Raw genomic sequence first — 10,761 nt, 5'->3', positions numbered from 1 at the left:
GCACAAAAACATTTTCATGTGTTTTTTTGGTACGTATATCAGAATTTTTGGTACGTATATCTGAATACGTGCTGTACCCCCCAAGTATTCGTTATTTTTCCGTGTATGTGCGGATAAAATGACGAGCACTTCTGGGCAAAATTTGGCAAGCAGAGAAGGAATCAGCGCCTAGGCTGGGGCGTTAAAGATTTCGGCGCCCAGCTCTGGGCGCTGAAAATGATTTCTGGGCAGATTTCTTGGCGCGTTGCTTCTTTTCCTTCACATGTTCTTGCGTTTATTTCTTTTTCTTTGTTTCATTTTACTTTTTATTCGTCAGAAATCAATTTTGACGCTATTTCGGAAGCTTTTTGGACTGTTAACGTTAGACGCATTTTCGTCCGCATTAATTTTTTCTATTCGTGACTCGAAACGGCTTTGAAAATGGAGTTAGGGTGCGGAAGATATGAAGATCTTTGCGTAGGCTTTTTGGGTGAGTTGAAGTTCGTGTTGTTAATGATGAGAATAATACGATTATGTTTTATGAATTTTTTTTTGAGCAACATTTACAAACTTTTTGGATTTGATTTCTTTTGGTTTCTTTGGGTTGCACGGGTTTGACCCTTATGTCTTGGAAATATGAAGGGGATGGTATGGTTTATTTTGTGGATTTTCGGGAATTGGTTTCGATGTCACGATTCAAGACCGAGTGGGCCTTGCTATTGGGCCTAAAGTGGGCCGCTTCCTTACATTTTTTGATTTTTATATTTGCAAGTATGATTAGTGCTTATTAATTGTTAGAATAATATTTTAAGAGAAATTTTACGCCTTTGTTAATTTGGAAAGTAAGGAAAACACACTGAAATAAATTAATCAATATTCTAAGGGTTCTTAGGACCATATCTAGAGCTTTATTCTTTCTATCATCTAAAGAACTACTAGGCGTTTTGCTAAAGTGCTCTCTACGGCTCAAGCCTTGGGTTTAGTCTCGTAGAACCTTGGTCCTTCGCCTGTACTCATCTTGAACTCTATTCCCTTTGCGTTGACCCACTGACATGTCTTCACCCATCCGTTCTCGGCCTCTTCTAGTGTTGATGTAGGAGCGATTAACCAAGTTGGATTGAAACCTTCATCTTGTAGAGCTAGGGTAGTCATCACAGTCTCGTCCTCCATAGGCCTCGATTCATTAAACAATGTCCATAGAGCTTGGTTGTCCAATATTTCAGCTGTTTCAGTCTCGGTGAGGTGGGGTGCCTCATCCAAAGTATGACAGTCATGGAAAATTTCAAATCCGGGCTTTAGCAGGCCATCCTGAACGAAGGGTTCAGGGAAGTCACAGCATGGGTGTTCTTCTCCTTCCCGGAAAAACATACCGTTAAGGGTTCTTTGATATGGGGGGAGAAGGGTGGAGCTTGGAGTTACTAGACCTTGTGTTGGTGATGTAGCTTCGAGACGCACTAACCTTTGGTTTTCAGATCGACACGAAGTGGCAGAACCAGCCCTATGCATAAGACAAGCTAAAGTTTAGGCCCAAAGTTACGCATTACTTAGTCTAGACTTTCGACTCTTTCTAATGGTTTTCTATTCTCACTCTTGTTGGTACACTTTTGGCTCTTCTTTTGGTCATTCTTTGGATTTTCGAAACATTTGTCCGTGTGACATTCAAGGTTATTTTAATTAGCATGCTCGGTTTTGGTGCCGAACATTGTCGTCATAGGAGGCCTAATGATGACACAAGGAGTTGTTTAGTTTGTAAGTCTTTTTTTAGAATCGAGTGCCTTTTTCATACGTCCTTGTAGCAAATCCGTTACAAACTTTTTTATTGCTACGTATACTTTATGCGCGGGTACCGAGGCTGCCGTGTCTGACCAAAAGGCCAGGCAGCAACTTCAGCGCCCAGCACGGGCGTTGAAAATGATTGGCGCCCAGCCAGGGGCGCTGAAAATGCGTCCCTGACTGGTACTCGTATTCTGTTCGCGTATCCTTTTTTCGTATATACGACTTGATTTTGCGTGCTTGCCTAATAACGTCCTTTACGCGTTGTGCGGCGTTGTGGGATCCGTTACAGGCTGTCCTGGGCGTCGCTTATTTTTGTGGCGATCGCCCGGGGGTGCGGAACACGTATTTTGGTACAAATCTTTGGCCAATTGGTGTTTATGAATGTTTGGGCAATTTTTAGGGTCGTTGGTTTTCTAATGTTATTTGTCACACACAACCACATAATTTGCTACACATAACTAACATTACAACATGAAGCAAAATAATATGTCACGTAATTTATGATAGGCTTCTATGGGTAATATTTGTGCCGGCTTGGTACCTCCTCTATCATCGATCCAACACATGCCCCGGTCGGGGAAGTGCATTCACGAGCGAATTTCGTCCCAAGAGGCCAATCACGATGTAAGCCAAGGGGGCATGCACCAATGAGAGGGACCTAGTGGGCGAGCGATTTGGTTTGTGATAGGTGTACTACTAGCGAAAGTGCCAAGTGGACAACATTCGAAGCGTATGCACCCCCCGGGTGGCGATGGGTATCCTTATTCCCAACTCTCGAGATAAAATATGCCAAGGGAGCCAAGATTCGTTATGCGGTTCTGTCCGTTCACATTAATATGCTGATTTTCAGGTCGTCCCAACTTGATAGGGAAATAAACACGGGGTAGGATCGTTTCACCCTTCCGCTATTTTGATTACCTACGAGCACGAGTATTTCATTAACGTCCCCAGCGGAGTCGCCACTGTGAGGGGGTCGAAAAAGCACGAGGCTAATGCGTGACCTCGTCCCTCGTGGGCGTGACGTTGTCAGATCAAGTGTAATTGGATTTCCTGTGAGTTTACACCCAATCGACTAGTAATATAGGAGTCGCCATTCAGTTTTTAACGACAATGAGAAAAACTGACGAAACCCGGTTATCGTGACATAAAGGGAGTGCCATTATGTTACCACGACGGGCATAGGTTCCCTTGTAATCCCTGGTGTGGGGATCGCTCAACGTACACCCGCAGGGCAGTGATTGAGAGTTCGGGGGACTGTAACTACCGAGAGGAGTGCTCATCGATAATACTCCAGAGGCAGGTTATCCGTACTAGCTCAGCATAAATAATTGAAGGGACATGCGCTAAACTATTAAACTATTCTGAATTGATTTTAGCAATATGCAACACATAATACTAAATCGATCGTGATTATCTTATTTAGATTTATTTAAGGTACCTAGCATGATAATTCAATTGTCCAGGGTATTATCTTATTAGGCGTGATAGATCAATCAAATTAATAGTTTGACAATTTTATAAAAGGGTGATGAAAGCGATTAAATCATATGAGGGACACATAACAACGCACCCTTGAGAGGTGCGTTGTGGTTCTCAGAAAACTAACCAATTGGCTTTGCTATTTCTCCTTTTATTTAGCAAATCTCGGGTTTTCAAGCAATGTTCCAGTATTTAGGCTTAATTCATCAAGATACAAGGGGCAGGATGCGTTCTGTTTGACTTTTGGGTCGATTGCGACAGAAAGCTGGATCAATTTCGCAGCGTGAGGCTTAGGCTTAAGGCTAGAGTCAATACTCAGATTATGGAATTGTGTGTTCTTTTCATGTCGGTTTTAGGCTGTATTTATAGGAAAAGAGTGTGTGGAAAGATAGATTTTAAGATACGAATCCAAAAATAATCCGGAGATAAAACAGCCCCAGGCACTTTCAGCGCCCAGGGCTGGGCGCCGAAGATTTCGGTGCCCAGATCCAGGCGTTGAAAATGGGATCTGGGCCGAGTTCTTGTCAGATTTGGACTCTTAGAACACGGATCTTTTTGGGAGATTTATCCGAGTCTTTTAGTGCGTGTTAACTTATGACGGAATGCGTCTGAGTCCGTTACGAACTCTAGGTTCGTTAGGAATTTAATTTAATACGTAACTCTTATTTTCGAATTATACCAGGAATAGAATTCCTTTGTAAATTCTATCTCTTTTAGGATTTATGTTGGAGTGCAACACCTAATTCTGACAGGTTTCTATCTTTTATGATTTTACCACTTTTAACAACTACCTTTTACGGTAGTTACTATTCTTAGCAGGTTTCTATACATAGCAGCTTTGGCTGAAATGAAAGGGTGATTGAGATTCGTTATTTTATAGGAGATGCGTTGCCAAGTGGAGATTTATGTTCTTATCATCGAACCTTCCCTTTCGGGAATGGGGACAAAAGTAGGCGTTTACACTACCCTGCTGCTGTTAGAGTTCTTTCGTCCTCGGGTCTTGCCCTTTACAGTGATGCTACTCTTGCAGATTTGCAAGCAAAACACCCTTCCTTTCCGGTCCCTACCTTACCGGATATCCCTGTTGATCATCACCTTACTGCTTCCTCCGCTGTTGTGTTGGAGCAGATTATGGGCTTTCCGCGTGGTACTTCGTGCGGTAGAGATGGCTTGCGTGCTCAACTCCTTTTGGATTGCTTGGGTGGTGCCGTTGTAGCTGTTTCTGATGAGTTGGTGGATGCTATTACTCAGGTAGTTAATCTCTTTCTTGCTGGAAAGTGTCCTGGTGAGCTTGGAGGATATATTGCTAGTGCTCCTCTTACGCCACTTGTTAAACCTGGTGGTGGTATTCGGCCTATTGATGTGGGTACTATTTGGAGGCGCCTTGTTTCTAAGGTCGGGGCTGCTTTGGTTGGTCCGCGTTTAGGAAACTACTTAGGAGGGCTTCAGTTTGGAGTTGGGGTTCCAGCAGGTGGTGAGGCCATTCTCCATGCTGTCAATCGTTTGGTTGAGGCTCGGCGAGCTGATGTTGGCCTCTCTATGTTATTGGTGGATTTTCAGAATGCGTTCAAACTAGTTGATTCGGCTTTGTTGCGTGAGGTTCGGCTATATTGTCCTGCCTTTTCGCGTTGGGTTGAATTCTGCTACTCTTCTCCAGCGCGGTTGTATTATGGGGAGCATACCTTGTGGTCTTGTCAAGGTGTGCAGCAAGGGGATCCTCTCGGCCCTTTGCTTTTTTCTCTGGTTCTACATCCATAGGTGTGTCGAATCAGAGACTCTTTGGTCTATCTCTTCAGGCTTGTTACTTGGACGATGACACTATCGTTGGTGACACTTTGGTGGTTGGAAAGGTCTTGAAGTTGATTTTGGAGGAGGGTCCTCATTTAGGTCTCCATGTGAATGTTGAGAGGACAGAGGTTTTCTGGCCTTCAGAGGACCCACGCAGTCTTCTAGAGGGTGTGTTTCCTACGGATATTGCTCGTCCTGCGCTTGGTGTTAAGTTGCTTGGTGGTCCAGTCAGTACGGATTCCTCTTTTTGTAAGGAGTTGGTTTCGCAGCGTGTTGTTAGGTTATGATACATATGACATTTACATAGATCATGCGGAAACAACCATTAACCCAGGAAACATATTATTTACACATAATCATATAGCATAATTAGATGCATACTCTTTGTTGCGTGCCTTCCCTAGCTGCGCCCGAACCGAACAAGAACAAGTCTTTTAGGACTCCAAGTGTCGTCCCTCCGTAGAAAGTCCACAGCACGTCCGGATCCGCCTTAAGATTGACCAACTAGAATCGCCCTTAAGGTACTCAGAAAATTCGGCACTTTTGGGGCAAGATGGGTGTTTGAATTTTCTCTCAAAAACTCACTTTTGAATACTTTGAAACTTGTGTATAAATTATGACCCCTAGGCCTTTATTTATAGAGTTATGGAAAAGGAATCGTAATCCTAGTAGGATGCGAATTAATTGGAATTAGAATTCTACATGAATTCTACTTAATCAATTTATCCAATAGGAATAGACATTTAATCATACACTGACTCTTGCAGATTCAGGAATCTCGCATGAGCTCAAACTCACACACACACGGCAGCCACAAGGGCTGCCCACGCATGCGAGCAGCAGCCCACGCAGCGCGGCCCACGCATGCGCGGCCTTGTGCGCGCTGGGCTGTGGCGTGCGTGCTTGCTGGGCGATGGCCTGGCTTCGTGCTGGGCCTTCGTCCGGCAGGCCTCGTCCGATGCTAATTCGTACGATACGCTTCCGATTAAATTTCCATTTCCGGAATCTATTTCCGATACGAACAATATTTAATATTTCCGATTCCGGAATTAATTTCCGTTTCGAACAAATATTTAATATTTCCGTTTCCGGAATTATTTTCCGATTCCGGTAATATTTCCGATTCTGACAATATTTCCGTTTCCGGCAATATTTCCGATTCTGGTAATATTTCCATTTCCAATAATATTTTCCGATACGTACCATGTTTCCGTTTCCGGCAACATCTACGACTTGGATAATATTCATATTTCCGATACGATCCATATTTCCGTTTCCGGCAATATCATCGTTTCCGGAGTATTCATTTCTTGCCTGTGACGATCTTAGCTCCCACTGAAACCAAGATCCGTCGGTTCCGAATATTCATAGATGGAGTATTTAATGCCATTAAATACTTGATCCGTTTACGTACTATTTGTGTGACCCTACGGGTTCAGTCAAGAGTAAGCTGTGGATTAATATCATTAATTCCACTTGAACTGAAGCGGCCTCTAGCTAGGCATTCAGCTCACTTGATCTCACTGAATTATTAACTTGTTAATTAATACTGAACCGCATTTATTAGACTTAACATAGAATGCATACTTGGACCAAGGGCATTATTTCCTTCAGTCTCCCACTTGTCCTTAGGGACAAGTGTGCATTTCCTAATTCCTTTGTCGCTCGATGCTTGCTCTTGAACATAAGGTAAGAGTTGTCATCCTTATTATGTCCAGAGGTGTTCCTCGGTTTCAGAGTTCAACTGATCAAATAAACAGATAATCATAGCCTATGATTCATCCGAGCACGGCCATGCATTTCACAGTTTCTAGCTCTCCGAGTGGCCTTGTACAACTTTTAAGCATCTCATCCCGATTTATGGGAGGACAATCCCAATCTTGCGATCTTGAGATTAGACTTCGTTTGATAGGTGATTACCTGAGCGTTGCCTTTATAGCCTCCTTTTACGGTGCGACGGTTGGTCAACGTCAAAGCAACCAGTTCTCAAACAAGTAATCTCAAATCACTCAGGTATTGAGGATTTAGTGTCTAATAATTTAATGAAATTTACTTATGACAGACTTTCATCTCTTACAGTAAAGTTTCATAGGTCTTGTCCGATACTAGTCTTCCCAAAGTAAGTATCTATGCAAATGATTATGACATTGCCATGTCCACATAGTTCAAGAAACAGAACTACTAGTCATCTTGCATTCTAATCGTCTAACGTTTTCTATGCGTCCAATTTTATAGAAAACTCCGACTAGGGACCATTTTCAACCTTTGACATTCAAGTTCACTTGATAGACATTTCTTAGTCACAGGACTGGTCCTGACAGTCTATCTTGAATATATCGTCAAGTTGAAGGGACTCATCATTTAATAAACCACAAATTAAATGGAAAAATGAATTCCTTTCATTTATTGTGAATGATTAACCAATAATGTTTTACAAAGATTTAAACTCTAAAACTTTAAAACATTAAACAGAGACATCAAAGCCATTCTCCAATATGCTTGATTCCCATAGCTGCAGTGTGCGAGTTGTGCTTCGCTTGCGGCAGAGGTTTAGTTAATGGATCTGATATGTTGTCATCAGTTCCAATTTTGCTTATCTCGACTTCTTTTCTTTCAACGAACTCTCGTAGAAGGTGAAATCTACGAAGTACATGCTTGACTCTCTGGTGGTGTCTAGGCTCTTTTGCCTGTGCAATAGCTCCGTTATTATCACAATACAGGGCTATTGGTCCTTTAATGGAGGGGACTACACCAAGTTCTCCTATGAACTTCCTTAGCCATATAGCTTCCTTTGCTGCTTCATGTGCAGCAATGTACTCCGCTTCAGTTGTAGAATCCGCAATGGTGCTTTGCTTAGCACTTTTCCAGCTTACTGCTCCTCCGTTGAGGCAGAAGACAAACCCAGACTGTGATCTGAAATCATCTTTGTCGGTTTGGAAACTTGCGTCCGTATAGCCTTTAACAATTAATTCATCATCTCCACCATAGACCAGGAAGTCATCTTTGTGCCTTTTCAGGTACTTCAGAATATTCTTGGCAGCAGTCCAATGCGCCTCTCCTGGGTCTGACTGGTATCTGCTCGTAGCACTGAGTGCGTACGCAACATCCGGGCGTGTACATATCATAGCATACATTATTGAACCAATCAATGATGCATATGGAATCCCATTCATTCGTCTACGCTCATCAAGTGTTTTTGGGCACTGAGTCTTGCTTAGAGTCATTCCATGAGACATGGGTAGGTAGCCTCGCTTGGAGTCCGCCATCTTGAACCTATCAAGCACCTTATTGATATAAGTGCTTTGACTAAGTCCAATCATCTTTTTAGATCTATCTCTGTAAATCTTGATGCCCAATATGTACTGTGCTTCCCCTAGATCCTTCATCGAAAAACATTTCCCAAGCCAAATCTTGACAGAGTTCAACATAGGAATGTCATTTCCGATAAGCAATATGTCGTCGACATATAATACTAGGAAAGCAATTTTGCTCCCACTGACCTTCTTGTATACACAAGATTCGTCTGCGTTCTTGATGAAACCAAAGTCACTGACCGCTTCATCAAAACGTATATTCCAGCTCCTGGATGCCTGCTTCAATCCGTAGATTGACTTCTTTAGCTTGCATACCTTTTTAGCATTCTTTGGATCCTCAAAACCTTCAGGCTGTGTCATAAACACAGTTTCTGTTAAAACGCCGTTTAAGAAAGCAGTTTTGACATCCATCTGCCATATTTCGTAATCGTAATATGCAGCGATTGCTAACATTATTCGAATAGACTTTAGCATTGCAACTGGTGAAAAGGTTTCATCGTAATCCACACCGTGGACTTGCCTGTAACCTTTCGCAACCAATCTAGCTTTGAAAACTTCAAGTTTCCCATCCTTGTCCTTTTTCAGTTTGAAAACCCATTTGCTTCCAATGGCTTGGTAGCCATCTGGCAAATCGACCAAATCCCATACTTGGTTTTCAGACATGGAGTCTAATTCAGATTGCATGGCTTCTTGCCATTGCTTGGAGCTAGGGCTCGTCATAGCTTGCTTGTAAGTCGCAGGTTCATCACTTTCAAGTAATAGAACGTCATAGCTCTCGTTCGTCAAAATACCTAAGTACCTTTCCGGTTGAGATCTATATCTTTGCGATCTACGCGGGGTAACATTTCTAGATTGACCATGATTCTCACCAGATTCTTCTAAAGATCTCTGAGTTTCATCCTGAATGTCATCTTGAGCATTCTCTAGAGTTTGTTGTTCGACTCGAATTTCTTCGAGGTCTACTTTTCTCCCACTTGTCATTTTGGAAATGTGATCTTTCTCCAAAAAGACACCATCTCGAGCAACAAACACTTTGTTCTCAGATGTATTGTAGAAGTAATACCCCTTTGTTTCCTTTGGATAGCCCACAAGGATACATTTGTCAGATTTTGGATGAAGTTTGTCTGAAATTAATCGTTTGACGTATACTTCACATCCCCAAATCTTAAGAAAAGACACATTTGGAGGCTTTCCAAACCATAATTCGTATGGAGTCTTTTCGACAGCTTTAGACGGAGCTCTATTTATAGTGAGTGCAGCTGTATTTAGTGCATGTCCCCAAAATTCTAATGGAAGTTCGGCCTGACCCATCATTGACCTGACCATGTCTAGCAAGGTTCTGTTCCTCCGTTCTGACACACCGTTCCATTGTGGTGTTCCAGGAGGAGTCAATTCTGATAGAATTCCACATTCTTTCAGATGGTCATCAAATTCATAGCTCAGATATTCACCGCCTCTATCAGACCGCAGTGCCTTAATCTTCTTGCCTAATTGATTCTCTACTTCACTCTGAAATTCCTTGAATTTGTCAAAGGATTCAGACTTATGCTTCATTAGGTAGACATAACCATACCTACTGAAGTCATCAGTGAAAGTGATAAAGTAGCTGAAACCACCTCTAGCATTTGTACTCATTGGTCCACATACATCTGTATGGATTAAACCCAATAGTTCATTTGCTCTTTCTCCAACTTTAGAGAAAGGTTGCTTTGTCATTTTGCCAAGTAAACATGATTCGCATTTACCATAATCCTCTAAGTCAAATGATTCTAGAATTCCTTCCCTTTGAAGTCTTTCTAAGCGTTTCAAGTTTATATGGCCTAATCGACAATGCCACAGATAGGTGAGATCTGAATCATCCTTTTTGGCCTTTTTGGTATTTATGTTATATACTTGTTTGTCGTGATCTAATAAATAAAGTCCATTGACTAATCTAGCAGATCCATAAAACATCTCTTTAAAATAAAATGAACAACTATTGTCTTTTATTATAAAGGAAAATCCCTTAGCATCTAAGCAAGAAACTGAAATGATGTTTTTAGTAAGACTTGGAACATGGAAACATTCTTCCAGTTCCAAAACTAGCCCGGAGGGCAACGACAAATAGTATGTTCCTACAGCTAATGCAGCAATCCGTGCTCCATTTCCCACTCGTAGGTCGACTTCTCCCTTGCTTAACTTTCTACTTCTTCTTAGTCCCTGTGGATTGGAACATAAGTGTGAGCCACAACCTGTATCTAATACCCAAGAAGTTGAATTTGCAAGTATACAGTCTATAACGAAAATACCTGAAGATGGAACGACTGTTCCGTTCTTCTGATCTTCCTTTAGCTTCAAGCAATCTCTCTTCCAATGCCCCTTTTTCTTGCAGTAGAAGCATTCGGATTCAGAAGTGGGTTGACTGACCTTCCTCTTTGCAGATTTG

This window comes from Spinacia oleracea, chromosome 5 (assembly GCF_020520425.1).
Source record: "Spinacia oleracea cultivar Varoflay chromosome 5, BTI_SOV_V1, whole genome shotgun sequence".
Classification (NCBI taxonomy): Eukaryota; Viridiplantae; Streptophyta; class Magnoliopsida; order Caryophyllales; family Amaranthaceae; genus Spinacia; species Spinacia oleracea.
The sequence above is the reverse complement of the archived record's forward strand: the minus strand, read 5'-3'. Positions refer to the sequence as shown.